This window comes from Bombina bombina, chromosome 8 (assembly GCF_027579735.1).
Source record: "Bombina bombina isolate aBomBom1 chromosome 8, aBomBom1.pri, whole genome shotgun sequence".
Classification (NCBI taxonomy): Eukaryota; Metazoa; Chordata; class Amphibia; order Anura; family Bombinatoridae; genus Bombina; species Bombina bombina.
Genome location: NC_069506.1, coordinates 190371908 through 190388194, shown reverse-complemented (window position 1 = coordinate 190388194; position 16287 = coordinate 190371908).

Sequence of the window (16287 nt, the reverse complement as noted above, 5' to 3'; positions counted from 1 at the left end):
ATTACGTCCTACGTTTTCAATAAAAACACAACACAACTGCTTGGGAAAAAGACCGGTCACGGTCGCGTTTATTAAACAAATTGAATTCTGCCTAATCTTAGCCAATAATTAGGCAGCTCAAATCAACCTATCACTGAACTTGTAGCAAGTTCATTCCAGTTGGTGGCGGCATCTTCTTCTAGCTAACTAACCCCTACTTATTGACGGACAAGGCCCCTCCGATGTCTGCAGCGTGGCACAGGGGTTGCGCACGCTCATTGGCACAGTGAGAGAGATTTTGTTATGGAGAGCTCTTCGGCCTGCAGCTCTTTAAAAGGGGGAGAGGAACCCCTAAGCCGGCACTTAGTGGGCGACACCTCTCCCTGTGTTCGGGCCGTCACTCTGCTCACACTGCGCCCGCTCCCAGGGCCTTGCCCGACCGCCAGCTAGGGCACAATTTCACCAACCCAGTAAGGCATCCTCTCCAAACGAGTCGTCCAACACGAATGAGAGAGGTGGATGACTAAATTACAACCTCGGGCTTATAGGGCTGGTTCAACTAAACCTACCCCCGCCGAGGACAGACTTACCCTCAACCTAACTTGCCGCCACATACCTTCATCCAGGGACGGGCGGGCGGGGAAAGTTCTCCTCGAAGTCTGGAGGCAGGAAGAGGCCGAATCCACTGGAACAGGACCCTATAAAGGCAAGAGGTACACCCTCCCACACATTTGCAACATTGTAGCATACACACACTTCTAGAATCCTCCAGACTTCAAGTCAGCTATCCCTTAATTTTGCTACAGGCCCACTAGAGGGCCTTCCACTTCCATAAGGGATAAACCTCCTATTACGTCCTACGTTTTCAATAAAAACACAACACAACTGCTTGGGAAAAAGACCGGTCACGGTCGCGTTTATTAAACAAATTGAATTCTGCCTAATCTTAGCCAATAATTAGGCAGCTCAAATCAACCTATCACTGAACTTGTAGCAAGTTCATTCCAGTTGGTGGCGGCATCTTCTTCTAGCTAACTAACCCCTACTTATTGACGGACAAGGCCCCTCCGATGTCTGCAGCGTGGCACAGGGGTTGCGCACGCTCATTGGCACAGTGAGAGAGATTTTGTTATGGAGAGCTCTTCGGCCTGCAGCTCTTTAAAAGGGGGAGAGGAACCCCTAAGCCGGCACTTAGTGGGCGACACCTCTCCCTGTGTTCGGGCCGTCACTCTGCTCACACTGCGCCCGCTCCCAGGGCCTTGCCCGACCGCCACAAAAGACGATCCTCTTGCCGCCACACTTAACCAACATAGCCCTTAAATAACAGTATAACAATATAACATACAACCAAATTCAACTTTTTTTTTTATATATAAATAACGCTGTGTTAACAACGGTCGGATGCCAACCATAGCACAGAACTTTGAAACTAACTAATGCCCTACTAAGTGTTCATTTTAAACAACCGATGAGATGGCTTTCTTAAGGTTAGCCAGGAAAATGTCCAACCCGACGTCCGCCAGGTGAACCCCATCCGGTCGGTAAAGGGCCTTCTTGTCGGCCGTAATAGTGTCATGCCTGATGACAAAACCTCCCACGGCCGTGACCGCTCTCCCCACTTCCCTATTAACTTTCTTGCGGACATTGTACGCTGCCCTCTGTGTCACAATGTGACGCTAACGCAGCCGTGCAACCACGTTAGACCAACCTATCCGCACATCCTGAAGCCATGTGCACACCCACTTAATGTCCGCAACCATAATCCGAATTAAATCCAACACGGGAATGGATCCCAAGTCATTTCCGCCCAGATGCACAACAATCACTTGAGGCTTTCCCCACCTCCTATGCGCATCCTGTAACAGAGCGGGGAGCTCACTCCAATTAAGACCCCTGCGCCCGAGCCAGCGAATGTTAGCCCTGGATGCTGCCAATCCTAGCTGCTGCCCTCCCGGGGAATGATGCGCCCTGATAGCCGCCCAGTGGATAAAGGAGTGCCCAATAATCCACACGCGCACTGGGGTCTTTCCTGTACCTATAACAACATGGATGGGGACAATGAAACGGTGACAAACCACTAGCAATACACCCCTTCTCACCCCCCCACTCCCCACCAAGCCGGGAAGGTATCAAGAGGTTATGCACCTTACGCGCCCTCATCACTAAGCATTCAACGGGCGAATATAGCCCCTATATCGCTCAGACTTCCAGCGCCCCATTTTCTTAATGACCGCCTGCGACGACCCCACGGCCGCAGCACTAGTCGCTGCCCCGATACGGAATGAATGCGGAGCAATCTTAGACGGATCCAATCCCGCTGCCGCTGCCACTTTGGCTAGCACTTTGCGGAACTGGAATGCTGAACGAGAACTGCCGTCCTCATGCACGAGAAACTGTAGCCCTCCGCCCGGCCATACACGGCAATAATCCGCCACGCTCGATACCGGGCAGCACTCTGTGCATTTGTGTCTGGCTAAAGGCAACCAAGCCCCCTTCCCATCCTGATCTGTTTTGGATCTGGGAATGAGCAATAGCACGCAATCATCCGTGGTCCTTACGTGCCCCACTTTAATACCGCCTACCTCCCCTCTTGTGGAGGAGGCGACCACTTTGCCTATCCTCAGCGCCCCCGCAAATGCCAGCGCGAAAGCAGCCCGAAACAAGACCGCCTCGTAGGCTGAACTGCACACTGCCCCCAGATTTACTACCAGCGAGCGCAATCTTTCTGTCGTGATCGGCTCCCTCCGATCCTGTGCGGGCGGGGCCAACCGGCCCCATCCCTTCAAGATCTGCCTTACTAAGAAAGTACCTGTATGATCCCTGAAACCTAAGGCTTTGTTGAAAAATGACAATGCCACTAACCTGCTCAGAGCTGACAATCTGGACACACCCTCAAGCTTCAAGCACGCAAGCCATTCCAGAACGTGTACCTGAGACTCCTGACACAACAAGAAGCCCTTCTGCACGCTGAAACGCTCCCATGCCCTCCAATGCGACGAGTACGCAGCCCACGTCTTAGGAGCCAGCGATGCTCTGATCAGGGGGAGGATGGACTCCCAACCTCCGCCAGCTGCCAAAGGAAAGGAGGGCACGTTAGACCCTCAGCTGCTGCCCTCGGGGCTACCCTTCTAAACTGATCCCATTGAAATCTTGAAAGGGCATCTGCTATCACATTGCTCACCCCTGGGACGTGCCGCGCTGTGAAGCGAACATTAAGCTGCAAACACCGCAAGACGAGGTGCCGGAGGTAGGTCACCACCACCGGCGAGGCTGCTGACAACCTGTTTATGGCATATACCACGCTCATATTGTCTGACCAGAAGATTACTGACCGATTTGACAGCCTCTCTCCCCATAGTTCTACTGCTACCACAATAGGGAAGAGTTCTAGCAATGCAAGGTTACGCGTGAGACATGCGGCAATCCAGCCCTCTGGCCATGGCTCCGCACTCCAGTCTCCGTCCAAATAGGCTCCATAGCCAAACCCGCCCGCGGCATCCGTGAACAGATGCAGGGCTTGATTGGAAATGGGCCCGTCTCTCCAAAGGCATACCCCGTTAAAATGAACCAGGAACCTTTCCCAAACTCTCAGGTCGTCCCTCATCTCCTCTGTCACCTGGCGCTTGTGACTAAGCGTCTGAGGCCCCTTCAATTGAGCTTCTAACCTGCGGTTGAAGACCCTCCCCATGGGGATTGCCCTCCCCGCAAAGTTAAGCAACCCCAGAAGAGATTGCAGCTCATTAATGGAGATGTGCTCCGTGCGACATGCTGATTGAACCGCCCCAAGTAGGCGGTCGACTTTATCTTTTGGGAGCCGGCATAGGGATGCAACAGTGTCGATCTCTATGCCTAGGAATGTCAGGCAGGTACATGGTCCCTGCGTTTTTTCGTGCGCGAGTGGAACTCCAAACTCTGCTGTAAGATCCTGCACCACACGCATCAATGCCGCACATTCGTCAGTATCTGGACCCCCTACCAGCAGGAAATCATCCAGGTAGTGAGCCACGGCCCCGCCCCCAGACGCCCTCTGCACTACCCAGTGCAGGAAGGAGCTGAAGCATTCAAAAAGGGCTCATGACAAGGAGCAGCCCATGGGCAAACACCTGTCAACAAAAAATTCACCCTCGAACTTCATCCCCATCAGCCGAAATGAGGAAGGATGAAGCGGGAGCAAGCGGAAAGCGGACTCAATGTCCAGCTTGGCCATCAAGGCCCCGCGACCCCGAGAGCGAACCACCTCCAGTGCCTCGTCAAAGGACTGATAATGCACAGAACTGAGGTCCGGATCTATCGCGTCGTTCACTGACGCCCCCTTGGGATAAGACAAGTGATGAATAAGCCTGTACTTCCCCTTCTCCCGCTTGGGAACTACTCCCAGTGGAGAGACTACTAGATCCGCGATTGGTCGCTCCCGAAATGGGCCGACCACCCTCCCCAGCCTCAGTTCCTTATCCAGCTTCTCCCTCACTACGTGCGGGAACTCATAAGCTGACTTTAGGTTACGGTGGACAGAGGACCCTGCCTCGCCGTCAGGGTACAGCGCCAGCCACTGCGCCATCTTCTCGTACTTAAGTGGAGTTGGGGCCCTTGCCACCAGATCCCCCTCTACTAATCGGGGAGGGTGCACCGGATCTGCGCACTGTCCACACGTGCATTCACACCCCTCAACTGGCCCTGCCTAGAAGCACCTTCATTACCTATAGCACCTGACCCATGATTCACATTATCATTGCCTTGTCTATTAGCTGTGTGCTGGCCCCTGCCGGGAGCTTGCATCTGCTCCCTCTGCTGCTCAAGAGGCTGTTGCGGACGTACCGCTTCCTGAAAGTTGGGGGCATCATTCGTACCTAAACTTTGTCCCCTGCAAACTCTCACACATTGCTCCTGACTCTGTGGCTGATCTCTCATGATAAGATCCCTGTTCATACCGGTAACAGCACCATTCGAGCCACTACCCCTCAGCACCACTACCTCCGCTTCTATTGGAGGTCTAACCTGTTGCCTGTGACCCTGAGCCTGGGAGTCCCCAGCTGCCGTGATGGCGTCATCTGCGCCTCTAACACAAGAGCCACCCACCAGTGTGCCTCTCACCTGCCGCCTATGCTCCCCGCTTGCAGCCACACTCACCACCTGCCCGGTGCCCGCCCCCCTGCCCCCTGCGGCCGTCGTCGCCACCCGGAGTCTCCCCAACTTACTAGGGGCTGCTCCGGAAGGCTCCTCCGGCTGTTCTGCAGAGCGGCGTTGTGCGCGCGTGCGACCGCGCTCCTCCCCAGAAGAAGATCCGTCAGAGGGGGAGGAGACGCAACGCATGTTAAGTGCGGGGGCGTGGCCACGCCCCACGCTGCCAGAAGGCCTCAAGCCCGCCCGGCCCCGGCAGCCACCGGCAGTAACACCGGACCCTCCGGCACCATCCAGGCCTTGCCCTATGCCGCCCGGCCTGAGGCCAGAGACTGGGCGAGGGCCAAGACAGTGGCCAGAGCACCCGGCGGTAGCGCCGGCAGCTGCTGCATAAGGGCCCCTATGTCTGCGCCATGCTCCCCGGCTCCCCCTACCTCAGGCCCAGCCCTAGCAGAAACCTGGGCAGAACTAACACTGCGAACCGCTCTCCCTGCTCCTCTTCCCCTAGCCCTGGTGCCTGCCCCGGCCCCCGCCCTGCTAGAAGGGGTGTAACTGAGCTCCCTCCTAACCCTCTGTCTAGCAGCAATGGAGGGCCTACTGGGAACCCTAGCTTGGGGGGTAGGGGGTACCACATCTTCCAGGTCTGACTCCTCATTTCCTCCTGCAGGTCTCTTCCTTCTTGAAGGCTCCACCACCACATCCCTGTACCTCCTGGGAGGCAAAGAGGTACGCCTGGCATGCTTCATGATCACTGGGGCCTAGAGTTCCAGATATCCAGCACAGAAGAAAGTTCTCCTCGAAGTCTGGAGGCAGGAAGAGGCCGAATCCACTGGAACAGGACCCTATAAAGGCAAGAGGTACACCCTCCCACACATTTGCAACATTGTAGCATACACACACTTCTAGAATCCTCCAGACTTCAAGTCAGCTATCCCTTAATTTTGCTACAGGCCCACTAGAGGGCCTTCCACTTCCATCAGAACTGAGATCAAATGCATGCCAGAGCAAGCCCTTTTCAAAACAGCTTTATGTCCATTCTGACAAGATGCATGGTCAGAAACAAAATAATCCTTTAGGTCATCTGAGAGGACTGAATTGCTCTGAAATGTAATATGCGGGAACCTCTTTGGTTTCCACTAAGTTAAAGCCAGCTGCATTCCCATATCAGACCTTCAAATCAATTCATACTCCAGCAGCCCCTAATGACCAGATACATACCTACTTCAGACCAGGTGCATAGTATACCAACACTTTTGTTAGGACTATCATCAGAAATATTTGCCCACACTTTCTTACAGTAGAAGTGCAAAAAGATAGGCATGTTTAAAACAGGGGTTGCTTGGTGCTATAAATCTCCAGTTATTCCTCAATAAAACCATAAAAGTCCTTGGTGCTTTGCTGGTGCAAAAATCATGTCAGATTAGTTTTCTATTTACAATTGACGCAACTTATCTTGTGTGTATTTGCAGGCTCTATAAGAGTCCTCTGTATGTGTATTTACATATTATATAACTGTAAACCCTTAGGGGCCTATTTATCAAAGGTCTTGCGGACCTGATCCGACAGTGCTGAATGCGGAGAGCAATACGCTCTCCTTATTCAGCATTGCACCAGCAGCTCACAAGAGCTGCTGGTGCAACGCCGCCCCCTGCAGATTTGCGGCCAATTGGCCGCCAGCAGGGGGTGTCAATCAACCCGATCGTACTCGATCGGGTTGAATTCCAGCGATTCCTGTCCACCTCATCAGAGCAGGCGGACAGGGTTATGGTTTAGACCGCTGCTTAATAACTGGTGTTTCTGGCGAGTCTGAAGACTCACCAGATACACAAGCCCACAAGCTCCGTTCGGAAGTTGATAAATGGGCCCCTTAGTAGATGTGTTTAATGATGGTTGACCCTACTGGTAGTATAGGATGAAAACCAAAGGAAGAGCCAAAGTGGTTGGAATCTTAGGGACTATTGGGTTTTATATAAACCAAGCTAAGATTCTTTTGTGACCCTGCAATGAACATTTGAAACATACCCCATGTTAATTTCACTACATACATTTTATTAGCTTTATATAAATATAAAATACAGTGAGGGGAAACATTATTTGATCCCCTGCTGATTTTGTACATTTGCCCACTGACAAAGAAATGATCAGTGTATAATTTTAATGGTAGGTTTATTTGAACAGTGAGAGACAGAATAACAACAAAAAATCCAGAAAAACACATTTCAAAAAAGTTATAAATTGATTTGCATTTTAATGAGTGAAATAAATATTTGATCCCCTATCAATCAGCAAGAAGATCCGTCAGAGGGGGAGGAGACGCAACGCATGTTACGTGCGGGGGCGTGGCCACGCCCCACGCTGCCAGAAGGCCTCAAGCCCGCCCGGCCCCGGCAGCCACCGGCAGTAACACCGGACCCTCCGGCACCATCCAGGCCTTGCCCTATGCCGCCCGGCCTGAGGCCAGAGACTGGGCGAGGGCCAAGACAGTGGCCAGAGCACCCGGCGGTAGCGCCGGCAGCTGCTGCATAAGGGCCCCTATGTCTGTGCCATGCTCCCCGGCTCCCCCTACCTCAGGCCCAGCCCTAGCAGAAACCTGGGCAGAACTAACACTGCGAACCGCTCTCCCTGCTCCTCTTCCCCTAGCCCTGGTGCCTGCCCCGGCCCCCGCCCTGCTAGAAGGGGTGTAACTGAGCTCCCTCCTAACCCTCTGTCTAGCAGCAATGGAGGGCCTACTGGGAACCCTAGCTTGGGGGGTAGGGGGTACCACATCTTCCAGGTCTGACTCCTCATTTCCTCCTGCAGGTCTCTTCCTTCTTGAAGGCTCCACCACCGCATCCCTGTACCTCCTGGGAGGCAAAGAGGTACGCCTGGCACGCTTCATGATCACTGGGGCCTAGAGTTCCAGATATCCAGCACAGAAGAAAGTTCTCCTCGAAGTCTGGAGGCAGGAAGAGGCCGAATCCACTGGAACAGGACCCTATAAAGGCAAGAGGTACACCCTCCCACACATTTGCAACATTGTAGCATACACACACTTCTAGAATCCTCCAGACTTCAAGTCAGCTATCCCTTAATTTTGCTACAGGCCCACTAGAGGGCCTTCCACTTCCATCAGAACTGAGATCAAATGCATGCCAGAGCAAGCCCTTTTCAAAACAGCTTTATGTCCATTCTGACAAGATGCATGGTCAGAAACAAAATAATCCTTTAGGTCATCTGAGAGGACTGAATTGCTCTGAAATGTAATATGCGGGAACCTCTTTGGTTTCCACTAAGTTAAAGCCAGCTGCATTCCCATATCAGACCTTCAAATCAATTCATACTCCAGCAGCCCCTAATGACCAGATACATACCTACTTCAGACCAGGTGCATAGTATACCAACACTTTTGTTAGGACTATCATCAGAAATATTTGCCCACACTTTCTTACAGTAGAAGTGCAAAAAGATAGGCATGTTTAAAACAGGGGTTGCTTGGTGCTATAAATCTCCAGTTATTCCTCAATAAAACCATAAAAGTCCTTGGTGCTTTGCTGGTGCAAAAATCATGTCAGATTAGTTTTCTATTTACAATTGACGCAACTTATCTTGTGTGTATTTGCAGGCTCTATAAGAGTCCTCTGTATGTGTATTTACATATTATATAACTGTAAACCCTTAGGGGCCTATTTATCAAAGGTCTTGCGGACCTGATCCGACAGTGCTGAATGCGGAGAGCAATACGCTCTCCTTATTCAGCATTGCACCAGCAGCTCACAAGAGCTGCTGGTGCAACGCCGCCCCCTGCAGATTTGCGGCCAATTGGCCGCCAGCAGGGGGTGTCAATCAACCCGATCGTACTCGATCGGGTTGAATTCCAGCGATTCCTGTCCACCTCATCAGAGCAGGCGGACAGGGTTATGGTTTAGACCGCTGCTTAATAACTGGTGTTTCTGGCGAGTCTGAAGACTCACCAGATACACAAGCCCACAAGCTCCGTTCGGAAGTTGATAAATGGGCCCCTTAGTAGATGTGTTTAATGATGGTTGACCCTACTGGTAGTATAGGATGAAAACCAAAGGAAGAGACAAAGTGGTTGGAATCTTAGGGACTATTGGGTTTTATATAAACCAAGCTAAGATTCTTTTGTGACCCTGCAATGAACATTTGAAACATACCCCATGTTAATTTCACTACATACATTTTATTAGCTTTATATAAATATAAAATACAGTGAGGGGAAACATTATTTGATCCCCTGCTGATTTTGTACATTTGCCCACTGACAAAGAAATGATCAGTGTATAATTTTAATGGTAGGTTTATTTGAACAGTGAGAGACAGAATAACAACAAAAAATCCAGAAAAACACATTTCAAAAAAGTTATAAATTGATTTGCATTTTAATGAGTGAAATAAATATTTGATCCCCTATCAATCAGCAAGATTTCTGGCTCCTAGGTGTCTTTTACACAGGTAATGAGCTGAGATTAGGAGTAATCTCTTAAAGGGAGTGCTCCTAATCTCAGCTTGTTACCTGTATAAAAGACACCTGTCCACAGAAGCAATCAATCAATCAATCAATCAATCAGATTCCAAACTCTCCACCATGGCCAAGAACAAAGAGCTATATAAGGATGTCAGAGACAAGATTGTAGACCTAGACAAGGCTGGAATGGGCTACAAGACCATCACAAAGCAGCTTGGCGAGAAGGTGACAACAGTTGGTGTGATTATTCGCAAATGGAAGAAACACAAAATGACTGTCAATCTCCCTCAGTCTGGGGCTTCATGCAAGATCTCACCTTGTGGAGTTTCAATGATCATGAGAACGGTGAGGAATCAGCCCAGAACTACACAAGAGGATCTTGTCAATGATCTCAAGGCAGCTAGGACCATAGTCACCAAGAAAACAATTGGTAACACACTACGCCGTGAAAGACTGCGATCCTGCAGCACCCACAAGGTCCCCCTGCTCAAGAAAGCACATGTATAGGCCCATCTGAAGTTTGCCATTGAACATCTGAATGATTCAGAGGAGAACTGGGTGACAGTGTTGTGGTCAGATGAGACCAAAATCGAGCTCTTTGGCATCAACTCAACTCGCTGTGTTTGGAGGAGGAGGAATGCTGCTTATGACCCCAAGAAAACTATCCCCATCGTCAAACATGGAGGTGGAATCATTATGCTTTGGGTGTGTTTTTCTGCTAAGGGGACAGGACAACTTCACCGCATCAAAGGGACAATGGACGGGGCTATGTACCATCAAATCTTGGGTGAGAACCTCCTTCCCTCAGCCAGGGCATTGAAAATGGGTCGTGGATGGATATTCGAGCATGACAATGACCCAAAACACATGGCCAAGGCAACAAAGGAGTGGCTCAAGAAGAAGCACATTAAGGTCCTGGAGGGGCCTAGCCAGTCTCCAGACCTTAATCCCATATAAAATCTGTGGAGGGAGCTGAAGGTTCGGGTTGCCAAACGTTAGCCTCAAAAACTTAATGACTTGGAGAGCATCTGCAAAGAGGAGTGGGACAAAAACCCTCTTGAGATGTGTGCAAACCTGGTGGCCAACTACAAGAAACGCCTGACCTCTGTGATTGCCAACAAGGGTTTTTCCACCAAGTACTAAGTCATGTTTTGCAAAGGGGTCAAATACTTATTTCACGCATTAAAATGCAAATCAATTTATAACTTTTTTTAAATGTGTTTTTTGTTGTTATTCTGTCTCTCACTATTCAAATAAACCTAGCATTAAAATTATACACTAATCATTTCTTTGTCAGTGGGCAAACGTACAAAATCAGCATGGGATCAAATATTTTTTTCCTTCACTGTATGATTAGTGACAATGCTGTCCAGGAGAAATGACTGTCTCTGCTGAATGGTAAAATACTTTCTAAGACCTAGTAAATGTAGGGAGGATTTCAGAGAGTAAATCAGTACCCCTCTAAAGCTAGGTTGTAAAGAAAATATGTATCAGTGAGCTTTATGATGATCTCCAGAATTAGGTAATGTAGGAGCTATGTAAAGGGAGGTTTAATAGTAAAACCACTATATTTCATTAGAGCAAGCGGCTGAACACATAGTTAAAGTCACACTTCTCCAACTCCTCCATGCCACTCTAGATAAAGAGGCCGGTGGCTGGAGCATATTTAGCTATGCTTGCTCCTGCTTGGCTCAACAGCAATATCCTTATTTGGAAGAACACAGTGGAGTGTGGTGTATGCACAAGGTTTACTGTGTATTAAACACCTTTTCAGTACCCTTATTTCAAAATACCTGATGAGTTTTGAGATGCAAAGTTGTGAGGAACAATCCCAAAAATAAGCCCAACCCAAGTTTTCTGGTGGTGAACAGTACCATTGGTGATCAACATATGTTTGCTAGTCAGTCAATTTTCATATGTAGGACAATATACATTGTTTGTTTGCATGGTTATGAACTGAACATTATGCTTGGTTCTTTATTAGATTCTTCATATTGAATCTATATGGAAACTTGCCAGATTTCCTCTCTTGGTAAAATGATTAGGTTTTGTCCTCAGCTTATGCACAATTATTTCACTTGTCCTTTGTAAGCCATGTTACTTTATGTTCTGTAAGGTTTACCAAATGCAAACTATGTTGAGAAAACCTAGCAATATTTATAGACAGGTAAAGCAGCGAGCAGAGGTGTGTGTAATGGTGTTCGGAGCAAAACAGAGTCATAAGTTGGTCTGGGAAGAAAAGCAGTGAGGTGTATGACATTCTCTGGGTTTATACAAAGAGTTATGTGAAGATCAGTGGTACTTGAGGGTTTGTGGGGTTGGACAGAGAGTTATGTGAAGTTTGTGTGATTAGTGGTGCATGTGTGTCTGTTGGGTTAAACAGAGAGTTATGTGAAGTTTGTGTGGATATTAGTGGTACTTGGGGCATGACAGAGGGTTACATGAAGATTAGTGGCGCATGAGCGTCAGTGGGATTGGATACAGGGTTATATGAAGATTAGTGGTGCATATGGGTCAGTGTTTTTGGACAGAGAGTTTTAAAAAACTAGTAGTGCATAAGGGTCAGTGCATTTGGACAGACAGTTATGTGAGGATTAGTGATGTATGATGGTCTATGGGATTGGACAGAGGTTATATGAACATTAGTGGTGCATGAGGGTCAGTAAGGTTGCATAGACAATTATGTGAAGATTAGTGGTATATGAGGGTCTATGGGGTTGGGAAGAGGATTGTATGAATATTAGTGGTGCTTGAGGGTCAGTGGGGTTGGACAGATGGTTATATGAAAACTAGTGGTGCATTTGAGTCAGTGGAGTTAGACAGAGGGTTATATGAAGATTAGTGGTGCTTCATGATCAGTAGAGTTGGAAAGAGGGTTATATGAAGACTAGTGGTTCATTTGAGTCAGTGGAGATGGACAATGGGCTATATGAAGATTAGTGGTGCATCAGGGTCAGTGGAGTTGGACAGAGGGTTATATGAAGACTAGTGGTGAATTTTAGTCAGTGGAATTGGACAGAGGATTATATATAGACTAGTGGTGTATAAGGGTCAGTGAAGTTGGACAGAGAGTTGTATGAAGATTAGTGGTGCATGAGGGTCAATTGGGTTGGACAGAGGGTTATATGAAGACTAGTGGTGCATTTGAGTCAGTGGAGTTGGACAGAGGGTTATATGAAGATTAGTGGTGCATCAGGGTCACTGGAGTTGAACAGGGGATTGTATGAAGATTAGTGGTGCATCAGGGTCAGTGGAGTTGGACATAGGGTTATATGAAGACTAATGGTGTGTCAGTGGAGTTGGACAAAGGGTTATATGAAGATTAGTGGTGCATCAGGGTCAGTGGGTTTGACAGAGGGTTATATGAAGATTAGTGGTGCATCAGGGTCAGTGGAGTTGGACAGAGGGTTTTATGAAGATTAGTGGTGCATCATGGTCAGTGGGGTTTGACAGAGGGTTATATGAAGATTAGTGGTTGCATCAGGGTCAGTGGGGTTGAACAGAGGGTTTTATGAAGATTAGTGGTGCATCAGGGTCAGTGGAGTTGGACAGAGGGTTTTATGAAGATTAGTGGTGCATTTGAGTCAGTGGAGTTGGACAGAGGGTTATATGAAGATTAGTGGTGCATCAGGGTCACTGGAGTTGAACAGAGGATTGTATGAAGATTAGTGGTGCATCAGGGTCAGTGGAGTTGGACATAGGGTTATATGAAGACTAATGGTGTGTCAGTGGAGTTGGACAAAGGGTTATATGAAGATTAGTGGTGCATCAGGGTCAGTGGGTTTGACAGAGGGTTTTATGAAGATTAGTGGTGCATTATGGTCAGTGGGGTTTGACAGAGGGTTATATGAAGATTAGTGGTTGCATCAGGGTCAGTGGGGTTGAACAGAGGGTTTTATGAAGATTAGTGGTGCATCAGGGTCAGTGGAGTTGGACAGAGGGTTATATGAAGACTAGTGGTGCATTTGAGTCAGTGGAGTTGGACAGAGGGTTATATGAAGATTAGTGGTGCATCAGAGTCACTGGAGTTGAACAGAGGATTGTATGAAGATTAGTGGTGCATCAGGGTCAGTGGAGTTGGACATAGGGTTATATGAAGACTAATGGTGTGTCAGTGGAGTTGGACAAAGGGTTATATGAAGATTAGTGGTGCATCAGGGTCAGTGGGTTTGACAGAGGGTTATATGAAGATTAGTGGTGCATCAGGGTCAGTGGAGTTGGACAGAGGGTTTTATGAAGATTAGTGGTGCATCATGGTCAGTGGGGTTTGACAGAGGGTTATATGAAGATTAGTGGTTGCATCAGGGTCATTGGGGTTGAACAGAGGGTTTTATGAAGATTAGTGGTGCATCAGGGTCAGTGGAGTTGGACAGAGGGTTTTATGAAGATTAGTGGTGCATCAGGGTCAGTGGAGTTGGACAGAGGGTTATATGAAGATTAGTGGTGCATTTGAGTCAGTGGAGTTGGACAGAGGGTTATATGAAGATTAGTGGTGCATCAGAGTCACTGGAATTGAACAGAGGATTGTATGAAGATTAGTGGTGCATCAGGGTCAGTGGAGTTGGACATAGGGTTATATGAAGACTAATGGTGTGTCAGTGGAGTTGGACAAAGGGTTATATGAAGATTAGTGGTGCATCAGGGTCAGTGGGTTTGACAGAGGGTTATATGAAGATTAGTGGTGCATCAGGGTCAGTGGAGTTGGACAGAGGGTTTTATGAAGATTAGTGGTGCATCAGGGTCAGTGGAGTTGGACAGAGGGTTTTATGAAGATTAGTGGTGCATTTGAGTCAGTGGAGTTGGACAGAGGGTTATATGAAGATTAGTGGTGCATCAGGGTCACTGGAGTTGAACAGAGGATTGTATGAAGATTAGTGGTGCATCAGGGTCAGTGGAGTTGGACATAGGGTTATATGAAGACTAATGGTGTGTCAGTGGAGTTGGACAAAGGGTTATATGAAGATTAGTGGTGCATCAGGGTCAGTGGGTTTGACAGAGGGTTTTATGAAGATTAGTGGTGCATTATGGTCAGTGGGGTTTGACAGAGGGTTATATGAAGATTAGTGGTTGCATCAGGGTCAGTGGGGTTGAACAGAGGGTTTTATGAAGATTAGTGGTGCATCAGGGTCAGTGGAGTTGGACAGAGGGTTATATGAAGACTAGTGGTGCATTTGAGTCAGTGGAGTTGGACAGAGGGTTATATGAAGATTAGTGGTGCATCAGAGTCACTGGAGTTGAACAGAGGATTGTATGAAGATTAGTGGTGCATCAGGGTCAGTGGAGTTGGACATAGGGTTATATGAAGACTAATGGTGTGTCAGTGGAGTTGGACAAAGGGTTATATGAAGATTAGTGGTGCATCAGGGTCAGTGGGTTTGACAGAGGGTTATATGAAGATTAGTGGTGCATCAGGGTCAGTGGAGTTGGACAGAGGGTTTTATGAAGATTAGTGGTGCATCATGGTCAGTGGGGTTTGACAGAGGGTTATATGAAGATTAGTGGTTGCATCAGGGTCAGTGGGGTTGAACAGAGGGTTTTATGAAGATTAGTGGTGCATCAGGGTCAGTGGAGTTGGACAGAGGGTTTTATGAAGATTAGTGGTGCATCAGGGTCAGTGGAGTTGGACAGAGGGTTATATGAAGATTAGTGGTGCATTTGAGTCAGTGGAGTTGGACAGAGGGTTATATGAAGATTAGTGGTGCATCAGAGTCACTGGAATTGAACAGAGGATTGTATGAAGATTAGTGGTGCATCAGGGTCAGTGGAGTTGGACATAGGGTTATATGAAGACTAATGGTGTGTCAGTGGAGTTGGACAAAGGGTTATATGAAGATTAGTGGTGCATCAGGGTCAGTGGGTTTGACAGAGGGTTATATGAAGATTAGTGGTGCATCAGGGTCAGTGGAGTTGGACAGAGGGTTTTATGAAGATTAGTGGTGCATCATGGTCAGTGGGGTTTGACAGAGGGTTATATGAAGATTAGTGGTTGCATCAGGGTCATTGGGGTTGAACAGAGGGTTTTATGAAGATTAGTGGTGCATCAGGGTCAGTGGAGTTGGACAGAGGGTTTTATGAAGATTAGTGGTGCATGAGGGTCAGTGGGTTGGACAGAGGGTTATATGAAGACTAGTGGTGCATTTGAGTAAGTGGATTTGAACAGAGGGTTATATGAAGACTAGTGGTTGCATCAGGGTCAGTGGGGTTGGACAGAGGGTTTTATGAAGACTAGTGGTAATTTGAGTAAGTGGAGTTGGACAGAGGCAAAACACACACATACACCATACAGAGACCCTGTTGATGACGTTTTGCACCTTTTTGCACCACTAGCATTTTGGTACCCTCAGTTGGCAGTGTCACCAGGCAGTTGACAGTTGTGTCTTTCATTTGAGCAGATATGCTCAGGGTTCACCGAATGTGTTTCCTGCCTCTCACAAAATTATCAACAGGTGTTACCACTTGCAAAATGGTGACAAGATCTGCATAATATATATTTGGGCATGTTGCTACTTGCAGGATGATGATAAAGAAGAAAAGTAAATTGTCTTACAAAAGGTTCTCTTTCTCAGCTGCTTGTGGCATAATTTTTGTATGTTACCTAATTAATATTGTCTCCTTCTCCAGGAGATTTCTTTGTCTGTCTGAACCTTGAATTTCTTCTCTGAACTTCTCTCTGCTGCCTAACTACTGGCTACTACCCTGAAAATAAACCACTAGATGAAATGTTA